Source organism: Plecotus auritus (assembly GCF_963455305.1).
Source record: "Plecotus auritus genome assembly, chromosome: 13".
NCBI lineage: Eukaryota > Metazoa > Chordata > Mammalia > Chiroptera > Vespertilionidae > Plecotus > Plecotus auritus.
This window is the reverse complement of record NC_137779.1, coordinates 26931801-26947763: the sequence shown is the minus strand read 5'-3', so window position 1 is coordinate 26947763 and position 15963 is coordinate 26931801. Positions and strand designations below refer to the sequence as shown.

General features: G+C 46.7%; 1 protein-coding gene and 1 pseudogene across 3 annotated transcripts in view; one reads left to right on the top strand and one right to left on the bottom strand.

The window, feature by feature from the left end:
• The window catches only part of ZNRF3 (zinc and ring finger 3), a gene marked incomplete at its 5' end in the record, with an annotated part of 137546 nt that overhangs the window by 60290 nt on the left and 61293 nt on the right, over positions 1-15963 (bottom strand). The window lies entirely within an intron of this gene.
• LOC308238296 (signal peptidase complex subunit 1-like) lies at positions 8910-9202 on the top strand (annotated as a pseudogene). Its single transcript has one exon. The product of its transcript is annotated as a signal peptidase complex subunit 1-like (transcript).

Sequence of the window (15963 nt, the reverse complement as noted above, 5' to 3'; positions counted from 1 at the left end):
CATGTCTGAAAGGGCAAAACTGAAACCCGGGCTGGGAGTGCTCTTATCCAAGGTTACAATATCTCTACACTCCACTGCAAGTTTTAAATAACTTCAAAAGGGCCGCCTGCTTCTAAGTGGGTTACTGTTACACCAGGAGCCAAACACAGAACTAACAGGAGGAGAGACATTTCACTCTGTAATATTATCTCATCCAAAAATTCCTGGGGATTTAAAAGGGAAACTTCCTTCCTTTTGTCCCTTTGCCGCTGTTGGCCGGGGTAGGGTGTCACTATGGTACAGGGTTTCATAGGAAACAACAGTCCCAGACCTTAAAAGGTGTGGTGGCTAGAATCAAGACTTGTAATTTATGTGAAGGAATGGAAAAGGATAGCTCCACCCATTTTTCTCTTGAATCATAGGGGTTATTTTTTTCTTTCTTCTACGCACAAAGAAGCAGACAACTCTTTTGCTCCTTGAACAAACAGCCTGAGCGTTTTTCTGGATCCAGAATCCGAAAGCGCCTGAATACAGTTTTCTCCCCTGTCGTCACAGCAGTGGGGCAGAAAGGGCGCTGGGTGCTGCCGCTGTTGGCTGGAAACATCCCGGTGGGAACTGCCTGAGGATTAAACCGGTATTTCTTTGCAGGGGGCTCTGGTTTTCAGGACACTAAGCTGGACTCTCCCACAGTGGGTGTCACCTTGTAGAGAAGAACCAAGAACAGCCTCCGTCCTATTTGGTTCCTCTGGATCAAAAGAAAAACCAAGAAGTTGCCTGTCAGAACCCAGGTATATCAGCAAGTATTTCAAATCCACCTTCTCACTTGACCATCTCCCATCCCCTGGAACTTCCTTTTTGCCAGATAGTTATATGGGAACTTAGATGTGGCCCTGTGTTATAGCTCATGTCTGACTTTACAAACCTTCACTTAGAACTTCCATTTCCAATCCTACCTAATAAAAGAGTAATATGCAAATTGACCATCACTCCAACACACAAGATAGCTGCCCCCATGTGGACACAAGATGGCCGCTACAAGATGGCCAGCAGGGGAGGGCAGAGAGGGGCGATGAGGCTGGCAGAAAAGGGCAGTTAGGAGTGACCAGGTCAGTAGGGGAGGGCAGTTGAGGGGACCAGGCCGGCAAGGGAGGGCAGTTAGGGGTGACCAGGCCAGCAGGGGAGGGCAGTTAGGGGCAATCTGGCTGGCATGGGAGCAGTTAGGCATCAATCAGGCTGGCAGGGGAGTGGTTAGGGGCAATCAGGAAGGCAGGCAGGTGAGCAGTTGAGAGCCAGGAGTCCTGGATTGTGAGAGGGATGTCTGACTGCCCATTTAGGCCCAATCCTACCGGGATCGGGCCTAAACGGGCAGTCGGACATCCCTCAAGGGGTCCCAGATTGAAGATGGTGCAGGCTAGGCTGAGGGACACACACCCCCATGCACGAATTTCATGCACCGGGCCTCTAGTTTTAAATAGGTTAGGAGATGTTTCATAGGTTTTTTTTTGTTTTCTTTTTTTTTGGGGGGGGGGGGGTCTAATAGACTATAGAAAAGTGTCTGAAAACATTAAGCAAAATTTGATTCTAAATCCATTCTTAAAGTGACTCATATGGCTACCAGATGACAAGTATTGATTTGTCCATAGATTTTCACTGACATAGTTTCACTACAAATTGCAAGGCAACTTAATAAAGGACACTTGATGGTTCTTGTTTCTAAAAGGTGAGGGCAAGGTGCTTACACACACTGGAGAGTTATTAAATAAGAAGGAATATGTAGGAGGGGAAAGGGTAAACGTGGAATCCTCATTCTTCCAGATTTAAAAAAGAATACCATAAAACAACAGGTCCATAAAACTACATGGTGCTGGTCTGAAACCAGGAAAATAAAACAAGTGGAAGAGAAATTCCAAAAAAAAAAAAAAAATACATTTCCATTTTTATAAGGTCTCACTATGACACAAACCAGGACTAACATATGGATATCTAAAGGATTCATTTAATAATTTCTGTTGGGACAGGTGGTTAGCATTGCAGAGAAAAGATCAGTCTGGCCATCCACAAGTTGTTCTGAGAAATGATGAGGCAACACGAGTTGACGATTCTTGTAGGTCAATTATCATGCTAGATAGCAACGAAAGGCATAATAACAACTGTGTGTTTTTAAAACTTCTTCCTTGAATCAGTCACAGAAAGGAATGAGATATATAAATCAGTAGTTTACAGTAAGGGAACAGACAAACCATTAACCTTGCTGCTGATTAAAGCATCGCAATACCACCAAAGTAAACCAACAGCTAACCCCACCGCGGAGGGCTGCAGGGACAGACGCAGGTGCGCACACCTGGCCAGGCTGCAAACAGGCTCAGTGTGGGTGGAACTGGTCAGGCAATATGCGACAAAGCCCAAGATCTTAGGTCCTCCTTTCCCTAGTAATTCCATTTTTAGAAAAGATTCTGAGGAAGTAATCTAAAACAAAGAAGAAACTTTATATGATAAAATCTTAAGCAGTCCTCCTCCAAACCATAGAAACTTAGAAAAATGCCAAAGACTATACACTGAGTGGCCAAATTATTATGATCTCTGAACGCATATTAATCTGGCCACTCAATGTGTGTGTGTATATATATATATATATATATATATATATATATATATATATATATATATATTTTAGAGGCCTGGTGCATGAATTCGTGCATGAGTGGGGTCCGGCCAGCCTGGCCAGGGGGAGGGGACATGGGCGGTTGGCCGGCCTGCCTGCTGGTCGAACTCCTGGTCGAGGGGACCATTTGCATATTAGCCTTTTATTATATAGGATACACACTGAGTGGCCAGATTATTATGCATTCAGAGATCATAATAATCTGGCCACCCAGTGTATAATCGAGCGAAAAAAAATCAGTGTACATAAATTTATGGGATATATAATCACAAGAAGATAATAATGAAGACACCACTGTATAAAAAGTAACATACATATGAAATTTAGAGAAAAGTTTATGTGTGAAACAATACCTATTTTAAAATATCATTTGCAGATGGACGAAAACTAAAAGAAGCGAGGAATCTGAAAAGTTAATGGGGTTAGAGAAGTTAGGACAGTGGGAGATTTTTCTTTTGTGGATTCCTGTTTTCATTCAAACCAACATTTGCTGAGCCCGAGTTAGACACTGGGTAAGAAAAGGTAAGTAAGGCCTGAGTCTTTCCTTGTTGAATTGTTTGATCAAGATTTTGAAAACAAATTCTAAAATGTATGTGCATTTGCTGACACAACAGGTGACTGAAATTTGAAGCTCACCAAGGCTTTTTCCTACAAATCAGCTCTATGTATAACACAATTTAAAAGTAACAAATGGCAGTTCTAGGTGGAAACATGCATCCTCAAACAGATGTGCTCCTTTCCCACGACACATCTGTAACAGGCGTCCACCAGGGCTCAGCCAGCGCACCGCCGAGAAAGCTCTCTGTGTGAGCTGGAAAGCCAGGCGCCAGGGGCATGTGTGAGATGCAACAGCAAGTACAGGCTTCCTGCCCGGGCGCGGCAAGAAAGCACAAGAGAAAGGTTATACATCAGCACAGGGTGGAATCAACGATAAACACTATTTTATTTATTTTTATTTTTTAAATATATTTTATTGATTTTTTTTACAGAGAGGAAGGGAGAGGGATAGAGAGTTAGAAACATCGATGAGAGAGAAACATCGATCAGCTGCCTCCTGCACAGCTTCTACTGGGGATGTGCCTGCAACCAAGGTACATGCCCTTGACCGGGATGGAACCTGGGACCTTTCAGTCCGCAGGCCGACGCTCTATCCACTGAGCCAAACCGATCAGGGTGATAAATACTATTTTAACTGATGGTGGCAGCAGTTCAGCTCTGGTTACCCTAACACTTTGAACTTGCTCAAGAGGACCACCTGATCACAGAAACACTTTATGAGGCTACACCGTAATTTCGTTTCAAGTTGTCCACACATACAAGACAGACATACAAAAACACGCAGAACAGAGCGCTAACAAGTCCTTTCACCTTATGCCTGAAAAGACACATCCCCAAATATGACAATAAAGTGCAAGCCAGGGGTTCTTTATAAAATAGAGACAATGATCCTGAATTTGAGAATTTCTGACGAGGAACCATGGCTGTAACAAGCCCGGGGGCTGCATGTGATCTTGGGGAGTTTTCTGAATGCAGAGGCAGGTTTATTACCTCCCAACCGAGATTCTAAGTTAGTTTTTATTCGGAAAGATCTATGTGATTGGAAAAACACGGAGACTAAAACGGGAGGAATAATCCAGCATTTGCCAAGCAATCGTTCCGAGAAGGGGTTTCTAACACGGTGTTCAGAGCAGGCCCGTTAGTGTCCAGCCTCAGGCAGAGCCTGTCATTCAATGACACCACCGCGGAACTGGGGGAGCGCCTCGCTATGGCAGACATGGGCTTTGGGGCTGCTGGCTGGGGTGCATCCCGGCACTGTCACGTCACTTCTGTGTGGCCTGAGAGGAGTCATGTGACCTGGGAGCCTTGTTTCCCTGTCTGAAGGGCAGAGCTGATCCTGCCCACCACGCACGTATTCCTGAGGATTAGTTACAAAGTGGGCCTGTGGGCCTGGCGAGTGGAAAGCGGGGCAACAGACAGGACACCACAAGCACAAGCAACCGAAGGAAAAAAACAGATCAAGTGGACTTCCACCAAAATGAAAAACTTTTGTGCGCAAAGGACACCATCAGGAAAGGGAAAAACAGCCCTGGCTGGTGTTGCTCAGTGGGTAGAGTGTCTGCCTGCAGACCGAAGGGTCCTGGGTTCAATTCCCCATCAAGGGCACATGCCCAGGCTGCGGGCTCGATCCCCAGTAGGGGGGTGTGCAGGAGGTAGTCGATCTATGATTCTCTCTCATCATGGATGTTTCTCTCTCTCTCTCTCCCTCCCTCTCCCTTCCTCTCTGAAATCAATAAAAATATATTTTTTTTAAAAAAAAGGAAGGGAAAAACAACCCATAGATTGAAAGAAATTAGGAGCAAGTCACATATCTGATAAAGGACTAGAATATAGAAAGAATTCTTATAACTCAATAATAAAGAGACAAATTATCCAATTAAAAAATGGGCAAAGGATCTGAACAGATATTTTTCCAAGAAAGATATACAAATGCAAATAAGCTGCTCAACATCATTAGCCAGCAAGGAAATGCAAATCAAAACACAATGAGATACACTTCACCCTGCTAGGACAACTGTAATCAAGACGGGAAATAAGTGCCCAGGACGTGGAGAAATTAGAACCTTCATTCACTGCTGGTGGGCATGTCGAATGGTGCAGCTGCTTTTGAACCAGCCTGGTAACTTTCTCAAATGATTAAACATAAAGTTCCCATCTGACCCAGCAATTTCACTATTAGCTATATAGCTGAGAGAAATGAAAACATACGCCTACCCAAAAACTTGCACATGAATGTTTATAGAAACACTAGAGGCTCGGTGCACGAATACGTGCACAGGTGGGGTCCGGCCAGCCCACTCCAATCGGCCGATCGGGGGTGGGTCTGGCCAGGGGGAGGGGCTGCTGGTGGTTGGCCGGCCAGCCCCACCCCCTGGTCGAACTCCTGGTCCAACTCCTGGTTGAGGGGACAATTTGCATATTAGCCTTTTATTATATAGGATTATTCATAACAGCCAATAAAAATAACACAAATGGCCATCAATAAGGTGAATGGGTAAACAAACTGTGGTATATTCACATAATGGAATATCATTCAGCCATAAAAAGAAACAGGGCACCTATTCATGCTACAACACGGATGAACCTAGAAAACATTATGCTGAGTGAAAGGAGCCAGTCACAAAAGTCCACTTCTTAAATTACTCTGTTCATATGAAAATCCAGAATAGGAAAATCTACAGAGACAAAAAAATAGATGAGTGATTGGTTAAGGCTGGAGTATGGAGGAAAGGGAGGATAGGGAGGTAGGAGCTCACAGGTACAGGGTTCCTTTGGAGATGATTTAATTGTTCCAAAATTTACTGAGGTGATGGTGTACAACTCTGTGACTATACGGAAAGCCACTGAACTGTACACTTTACATAGGTGAATGACATGGAATGTGAGTTATATCTCAATAAGGCTATTAGAATTATGCAAATAAAAGGCAAGTAAAAAAAAAAAAAGGAAAAAATAGGGCAAGATTCAAATTATTATCTGGCATTGTGTGATGAAAAGAACACAGCCCCGGGGGTTCAGTTTCTTCATCCATAAAACAGAGATGGCGCCTGCACCACCTGAGTGAGGTGGCACAGGTCCGTGAACTTCATGAGTAAGGAGGACAGATGGGGGCAGACAGCCTAAGAGGGGAAGGGCTCTAGCTGGGGGCCCAATGCCACCAGGAATAGAGTAAAAACCCGAGGACCTGTGAAAGGGAAGCGAGGTAAAAACTGAACTAGCCCATTCAACATCCCCGAGACCATGTAATCAAGCAAGAAACCCATCACAAGGAAGGCAGGAAAGGGGGACAATCCGGATTGGGTGAGCACTGCCAGGGCGGGGAAGGGCTCCTTGGGTCCCTTGAGGACTCACGAGCTGTACCCACCGGCTACAGATTCACCCCATTTCCTCCCTGCTTTGCTGTAATTGCCCTGGTGAGTTTCCAAACCAGAGCGCTTCAGGAAGGGACACTTGATGAAAATCACCTGATTAAATATTCTTGCGTAGCCTGTTAATAGCAGGGGAAGTAGGGAGAGGGAGGGGCGAAAACCACAGGCTCAAGCATTAAAAGCAATAAATTATATGCTGGGCTGTGCCACCCGATATGACCTTGGGCAAGTCGCATAAGGGCCCCATTCTCTCTGATCCTGAGAGCGAGGGTAAGGCCTGCCACCTGCCTACCCCGTGGGGGTGTGGGGAGGATTAATGCGATGATGGCTGAGCTCTGCTTCAGGCTCCTAGGAGACAGTCACTATATGTCAGGAATTACTGGCACAAGCTAGGACAGCTTCTTGCCCATTCCTCACCTCATTAAGCTACCTATATTTTATTAGGTCTCTGGGGAGGTCACAACCCAGGCTGGGTCTGGCCTGGCCGATCTCGCTACAGCCACTCCTTAAACCCCCCACTTGTCAACAAGAGGGCACCTTGAAAATTTAGCCCAGTGCCCGACATTTAATTCCAGAGACGAATGACTAAAAATGGCCTCTGGGCTTTTTGATTTTAATGGAGATCTTTTGTTTCGTGTAACCATTCCCCACCCCCACCCCTACATTCTAGGGCACTAGGGTGGCGTGGGTACACAGGGGACAAACTCCTGGAGTCTTCAACTACTCCGTTCTTAGGTGTCAGACTGATGGTGATGGACGGGTTTTTGCTGTGTCTAACTTCAAAGAAACCAGGTGGGTCTCAGTTCACCGACAAAGAAACCTGTATTTATGGCGTTTCTAAGTGAAGGCAAGGCCATGTTGTGTGAGTGTACATAAGAGATACAAAAACTACACTCGATGTGGGTCTCCATCTTCTTCAAGGGTCTTTATTCAGTTGGGCGAACTTGACATTTATTCCTAGAAAGCGTACCAGCCTTGGTATGTATCAGGAGAGAAGCCAGAAAAGGGGGCCCAAGAGCTTCGGGTCAAAAGAGGAGAGACTGTGTGCCTGTGGGCCAGAGAGGAGAGGGGAACGGCTCGGCCACGCCACCCTCCCAGGTATCCACACGGGCCACGCAGGCAAAGGTCTGGACGAACGTGATCCTCGGTGGACAGAAAAGGACTTGAGGGAAGGCGAGATCTTGAGATGCACTTCAAGGCCATCTCCCTCTCGCCTCCCCGTCTCAGCTGGGAGGCTGTCCTGAGAAGTTTCTCATCACCTCCCGGGTTCTGAGGAGGAGGAAGCTTCTGTCCCATCCCTCTCAGAAGAGCTTAGCCATCGCCTAGAACGGACTCCTCAGCAGCAGGGCAACCCACAACGCACACTGCAGCCACGTGGCCCCTTCTGCTTCGGTGTCACACTTCCCTGGGGTGTGGGGCAGAGACCACGGGCATCTGGCACCTCCGGCTACTCTCCCTTTCACTTCTCTGTCAGCAGTGTGTTGTCTGAATCTCAAAGTGGCTCACAGTACCTTTACCAGTTGAATCGGTCAGGCCCTGGCCTTGTCATGTGTGTTTGCCTTGTCATGTGTGTTTGACTAAAGGATGCTTCTACCTCTCTCTGATTGCACCAAAGCTTTAGGTCAAGAGGACTTCGCAGGGCCTGTCAAAAGAGAATGCAGGGGAATCCAGTGGAATCCAGGGTAATGAGCAAAGCCTTAAGCCATGCAGAGCAATGCCTCCTTGGCACGGATGAATTCTTTCCATCTCAGTTTTATCATCCGCACATAAGAAGTCCAATGCTGACAGTACAAGGTTGTTGTGAGGGTGAGAGACAGCACATGTTGCAAAGCAATGTCTGGCACTAAAACACCAGTGATAATAATAATAGCCAGTGATAATAATAATAAAAGCAAACTGAAAGGTCCCAGGTTCGATTCCGGTCAAGGGCATGTATCTTGGTTGCGGGCACATCCCCAGTAGGAGGTGTGCAGGAGGCAGCGGATCGATGTTTCTCTCTCATCGATGTTTCTAACTCTCTATCCCTCTCCCTTCCTCTCTGTAAAAAAAAATCAATAAATTTTTTTAAAAAAAACTTGATTTGACTTAGTATTTTGAAAAAAGGAACACAGATTTACACCAAGTATGATGACATATGTAGCAAAATCCTTTAAAATGTTCCAACTTCAAAAAATGTAATCCATAGATCCGCTTCCGGGGCTGTGGCCATCACACTACTCAGCCGGGTCGGCTCTCCAAGCTGAGCCCAGGACCAGTCCCCGAACCCGGCCTTCCCCGAGTTGCAGCTGCCCTCGCCTCGCGGCCGGAAGCCAGCACTCTGCAGCCCACCTCCTCGGCCCGCCATGCGGGAGCATCTGCGCTGGCTGCCCATGCAAATGGTTGTAAGGGCCAGAAGCTAGCTGAACAGATGTCTCGGGGAATTAGTCTGTTTTCCGCAACAGTTGGGTTTATCTGTGGGTACGTGGCTGAACCGTTCAGGTGGACTGTCTATACAGTTATGGCCGAATTTGCTTTTTCGTGTTTGCTGACACTTCCTCCACGGCATCCCCTCAAGTGGTTACCCGTTCAAGACTCGGGCACCGAAGACAAGAAACCAGGGGAAAGAAAAACTAAGAGGCGTGCTAAAAATAACTGACTGGGGCCCGGCCAGCGTGGCTCAGTGGCTGAGCATCTACCTATGAACCAGGAGGTCACAGTTTGATTTCTGGTCAGGCAGGGCACATGCCCATGTTACGGGCTTGATCCCCAGTGGGGGGTGTGCAGGAGGCAGCCAATCAATGACTCTCTCTCATCACTGATGTTTCTCTCTCTCTCCCCCTCTCCCTTTCTTTCTCTCTCTCTCCCCCTCTCCCTTTCTCTCTGAAATCAATAAAAATATATTATTTAAAAACTGATTGTGGGGTCTCATGATACAGCTTTACCATCGCACCTGCTTTCATATCGTATGAGATGAGCTACATTTTCATACCCAAACCCTGAGCTAAAAACCACCAATGCTCTTACGGTACAGCTGTGTATAAATGTTGTTCTCTTTATATTTTCACTTCTCAGTTGGGAAAAAAATTCAACTCATAAAAATGATTATCTCTTGCTGTCTCCCCCTCCACCCCAAAAAGAACACCATTACCTGAGATAAGGAAAAATAAGGTTTGTTTTGGAATGAGTTTAGTTTTAAACATCAAAATGAATTTCAGGCCTTCTTACCTGACTACAAAGACACAAACCAAGACTGAGGACTGTTGTCTAGAATATAAAAAGAATTCTTAAAGCTCAACAATAGGAACAATAATGGGTAAAAAAAAATTTGAACAGGGAGTTCACCAAGAAGAGACAGAGAAGGCAAATAAGCACAGGAAAAGACTCTCCACATGCAACATTAGAGGAAGGAAAAGTAAAACGGGAAGAAGATACTGCTACATGCCCACAAGAATGGATGAAACGAAAAGACGGGTAATGCAAAATGTCAGCCAAGCCGTGCGACAACGGGAACTCTCACACACTGCGTTTGGGAGCGCAAGGTGGCCCGTCACTATGGAAGACAGTTGGGCAGTTTTTTATAAAGTAAAACATACACTTTCCAGGTCACCCAGCCATTGCAGCCCTAGGTATTTACACAAGAGAAATGAAAACAGTTGTCCACACAAATCTTGTACTCAAACAGGCGCAGCAGCTTTATGTGTAAAAGCCGGAAAGTGGAAACAACCCAATGTCCATCAGTAAGAAAACGAATACATTAAGTGTGGTGCCTCACACAAAGGAACACCACTCAGCAAGAAAAAGCAACAACACACGGAACATGCTACACAACATGAATGAACCTCAAAAACGTCATGCGGAGTAAAATAACCCGGACTTCCTCCCGCCCTTCTCTCAGAAAGGGCACATAACGCCCGTTCGCATTTACACAGAATTCCAGACCATATAAACGTATCCGGAGTGACAGAAAGCAGATGAGTGCTTGTTAGCGCGGGGTGGAGGAAGAGACGGACTGCCGGAGAACAAGCAACTTTCAGGGGTGATGGAGTTCTGTACCTTCATGGTGGTGTTGATGTCACAGATATATACACCTGTCAAAACTCCTTACACTGAACCTTTAAATGGTTGGTTTATTGGATCAAAATGCTTCAAATAAGTGTTTGTTTGGGTTTTTTTTTTTTTAAAAAGAAGTTGATGAATTCAGGGCAAGAACAAAGACAGCATTCTAGAAAGAGAGTCAACAACTTTACCATGGAGCAATACAACCCAACCAAAAATCACAAGCATCTCCTTGCTAACCACTCGCTCATTACCAACAGCCTATGTAGGTGTGTTTTAATTCATAAATACATGATGCACCTACTGGAGGGGAAAAAGGGGACTTTCCTTTTCTGATTCAGATCTAGCTCAGACCTGGGTCATGGACAACCCAATATGAGACAATAACCCCAATAATATCCATGGAAACCCCAAAAGACAATGCCTTTTCTAGACAGCTAGGCTCAACATGGTTCTTCCCCATGTGTCCTAAATCCTAACTTTGGCAGAACAGAAAAATGACTAAAATCTAGAGCAGAGCCCTTGGGCTGCCTCACCAACCAGTCAGAGGCAATGTACCTGCTGAGACAAGGGCCCTCCTTGCCTCGCCCTTTCTGGTATTCACAGTGGAAGCCACTGAGCACGGACTGACTTAACTTGGTGCAGCACTTGACCTAGGAGCAGTCCCTTACCTGTAACAGGGTTTTGTTCTCGCAGACCCACAGAACTTACAAACCGAGTAACATTCTTAAGGGTAGAGGCAGCTCATCCCTTCGTGTAGGAGGTTTCGGGCTGCAGCTGTCCTCCCTCGGTGACTCCCCAATACAGGCACATAGGCACATAGCTTCACACTTAATGCGCTGATCCGTCCACAGGTGACCATGGAAATACGCGCCACTAATGGCACATGTAGCACGCCATATGTAAACATGGAACAAATGATAACACCCTGGTTCTAGATTCTACTGTGGCATGCTGCCCAACCACAGGAGCGCCAGAACAAGGCTTGGTAGAACAGGTAAAGTTGGAGGTTTCCCCTCTCTGTGAAAAACAAGTGACTGGCCGAAACCGGTTTGGCTCAGTGGATAGAGCGTCGGCCTGCGGACTGAAGGGTCCCGGGTTCGGTTCCGGTCAAGGGCATGGACCTTGGTTGCGGGCACATCCCCAGTTGGGGGTGTGCAGGAGGCAGCTGATCGATGTTTCTCTCTCATCGATGTTTCTAGGTCTCTATCCCTCTCCCTTCCTCTCTATAAAATATCAATAAAATATATTTAAAAAAAAAAAAAGAAAGAAAGAAAAACAAGTGACTGGGCGTGTCTTTTCGGGAGATGAACCAGAAAATATAAGAACGTGACCGCAGGACGCCATCGTCACATCCCTCCGCACTCCAAGCCTACTCTGTGAGGTCAGAGGTTATCGAGAAATTAGAGGTTAGAGATGACCAAGGGTCAGAGGTCCTGGAGGGATCAGTGTTACCCAGCAGAACCTTCTGCAATGACGGCGATGTTCTAAAATTCTGCACTGGCAATCTAGGAGCCAAGAACCACGCGTGGCTATTGAAACTGGGGGACTGAATTTTAAGTTTTAATTCATTTTAATGAATGTAAATGTAAGTAGCCGCAGCTGGCTAGGGACTGCTTGTTAACTTTAGACTCTGCTATCTATTACATCCCTACAATCTCAAGGAAGGGGAAAAAAAAAAGTCCCTGTCCCTTTCAATTTTTCTTAAAAGAAACCAATTAAAGTGAGGACCTGCTCACATCTCGAAGATTTTTTTTTTAAAGTGTTTGATGCTAGAGGTTGCAGGGGAAATGTTGTTTTAAAAAGATTTTGTTTTAATAGCACCATGCAGCGCGGAACAAAACGAAACACAGCAGGGGACCAGTAATGAAGGTGTTCTGGGGTCAGAGACCAGTGGGTGGTCAGGTGACACAGGAAATTCGAGATAGCCAGGGTCAGAAGCTCAGGCGACCACTAATCTCACTGTGTACTCTTGAGCAAATCACTTTTTCTCTCTGGCCCTCAACTTCTCAACAATTCAGAGGACTTGACCACCCGCCCCATCTAATTCACAGACAAGGTAAAGAACGTTAAAGAGTATCAAAGGCTACCTACGAGCAAGATGTCACCATAATCTCACCTAAATCCCTTCAAATTCTTTATGCCCCATTTGCTGCCTGCCACACCCGTTCACTGTAGTCCACCTCTGGCCTCACTGCCTCTATGTGACCTTCCCAGAATCCTTCAGCTTCCACTGTCTCTGCTCCCACCTCTAAACACCTACCTGGTTTGGGCTCTTCTAAGCTTAACTATTGCAAGTGTTTTCTCTACCAGGTTGGGAGGGGAGAGGGAGGGAGGGGAGGTGTCCATCACTGGCTCTGGGTCAAATGAGATGATGCATGTCCAATGGCAAATTCTTACATCACAACAAAATTAACGGCAGCATCATAAAGTGAAGGGGGACGACGCACTCCAGTGAGTCACCAGGCCGAAGCCAAGAGTGATACCGTCCTCTATACTTAGAAAGACCGGGAGCAGCCACAGGAAAGGAGCGGATGGGAAATCCTAACCGTGGAATTGCAGGAGAACCCTCCAAGAGGGGGGATGGAGCAAGTTGGAGCCTGGCAGGCAGTGGGCTCTGCTATGGTCTGATGTTTGTGTCCCCCCACCCCCCAATTCCTATATTGAAATCCTAACCCCAAAAGGTGATGGTATTAGGTGGGGCCTCTGGGGGAGGGGGTGCTTAAGTGGTGAGAATGGACCCCTCATAAACGGGATTCGTGGCTTTATTATAAAAGGGGCTCCACAGAGCTCCCCAGCCTCTTCTGCCATGTGAAGACACAACCACAAGTCTGCCACCTGGAAGAGGGCCCTCACCCAACCACGCTGGCACCCTCACCTCAGACTTCCTGCCTCCAGAACTGGAAGAACTAAGTTTCTGTTGTTTATAGGCTGACCAGTCTGTGGCATTTTGTTATAGCGGCCCCGAAGGAGCGAAAACTCTGAACAACAATCTAGGCTCCAGCCAGAACAGAAAACACCCTGATTGCAGAAGGGACAGTAGGGCGGGCCCAAAGGTGAACACGCTGCAATTTCCTTCTAACCAAGTCGCTAAATTATCTCTCTTCGTTATTTTTTAAAAATTTACCTTTATTGTTGCAAGTATTACAGATGTCTCCTTTTTTATTCCCATTGCCCTCCTCCCCAGGCCTTCACTACACTATTGTCTGTGTCCACGCGTTATACATATATGCACATACATTCTTTGGTTAATCTAAGAGGTATGACAGTCAGAGGGCAAAGCATGCATCCACCAGCCTCGGTCCACAGCTAAGGGGTCACTACCCATGGGGAGCCTTGTTGCTGCTGGGCCAGAGGCTCATGTAAGAGGGCTTCCTACTTCCTGCAAGAAGACCAGCTTGGATTTTCTTGTTTCTGAGCTCTAGTTTTACATACTGGCAAAATCAGAGTTCTCACCCCGGTGGCTGCAAGACGAACTTGAGAAGCAACTCAACCCTCCCTTGGAAAGGACAGGACAGTGAGTACACAAAAGGTCATTTTCACCAACACTTGTGATCGGTGAGAAACTCCCAAAGAGTGTGCTCTCTCTCCTCCAGGGCTTGGCCTTCTCTGGTGATGAGGCTGGCTCTCGCTTCGCCAAGCTCCCAGAGTACCAGCTAGTCCTTGCTGTGAGGCGCAAGGACAAAATGTGCCAGATGCAATTCATTCCGTTTTGAACGGACAGAAACGTGCTGACCTTGAGCTAAGAACGAAGCCAAACTGGGAAATCTGCCAAATAAAGGAAACTGGGTGAATTGGTTCCCAAGGAGGATAGGAGAACCAAAGACAGCCTGAGGCTCCCGGTGTCCTCTGTATCCCCCAGGACCACTTTTCTCCCCTCCCCCCTGTGAACGGGGCCCACTCTAGGGCGGACAGTCTTTACAACTCTTAACACAGGTCATTTCTGCTGCATCCTCTGTGAGGTGTACTAGACAGAGACTACTGCCACTGTGTGATAAGGAGGAGCCTGTGCTCAGGAGGTCACATGCCCAAAGTCACCAGGACCCACGTTCAAACCACCCCTCTGCCTCCACTATGCTCCTGAGTCACGTATCATGAAATAAATGACTTTTTAATCATTCTCCGGACTTGAGGGACACAAAAGTAAACCAACTGTCCTATACATCTCTAAATCCACCCCATCAGTGACTTACGGCCTGCCTAGGAGGCACTCAAATACTTGTTGACAGGTCAACCAGTTAGTTTGTACGTTTCAGCAAAGACAAAACTCATTCCGATGCATTGTCACCTCAGCTCTTATTAACAACTGGACAGTACAGTCCTTCACTTTTCAAAGCATCCTTCTGGCCTCCCGCCACCACCTATTCTCCATACTCCCAAACTGGGCACAACACACACGTGTTTTTCCACCTGCAAGCATGGCACAATCGCAGGGGATGCAGTGCACAGTCTCGCGAGACGCAGTACCACAGGCAAGGTCTCAGAGAGACTGAACATCATTATCTAATCAGAAAGCAATTTGTAAGTTTACAAACTCGTTAAATAAATGTACTGAGCAGCCTCTGGGTGACATGTGCCGTGACAGGCGCTGCTTGTGACACAGTGAAGAGTCAGACCCAGGATCCCACTCTGGAGTGGCTCCGGATGATAATCCGTCAGGTTGGAATTTTGTAACTGTGAGTCTTATCGTGTACCCAGTGCCACCCAGGCGGAATCTCAGAACTAGACTCTCGACAGAATTTGGAAAGCACTGTCCTGGCTCCAAACCATAAGCCTGGGTGGTAATAAACCCAAAGATGCTACATGTAAGTCTACACTGCTCTATAATTCGATTTCCAAATGCCGGCGGCCTTGAACAGAAAGCCCTGTGTTCTGCACCATACGCACATTACCATCTAGTCCAGCCGTGGGCAAACTACGGCCCGCGGGCCGGATCCAGCTGTTCTATCCGGTTCTCTTGCTCTCCCCTCCGCTCCTTTACTTTGAATTTATGTTAGTTCACACAAACACTCCATCCATGCTTTTGTTCCGGCCCTCCGGTCCAGTTTAAGAACCCATGGTGGCCCTCAAGTCAAAAAGTTTTCCCACCCCTGAATTCTAGTCCCAATCCAAATCCACCTTCTAGACCTAATTCAAATCCACCTTCAAGATGCACTGGAAGGAGAAAGTGCCAGTGGAGACTCCTGGTGCCCCTGGACCCCACTTGGCTGCTAAGACCCTAGGGCTAAAGACATTTTGGGGTGAAGAGAGTTCATGGCTGTTAGGCCCCATTTTTCCTCCAGAACTGACCCGGCCTAATTCCAAAGCCCTCTGGCACTATTTATACCCCAGGCCTGCAGGGATGGAGCCCCTCCCTCCTCT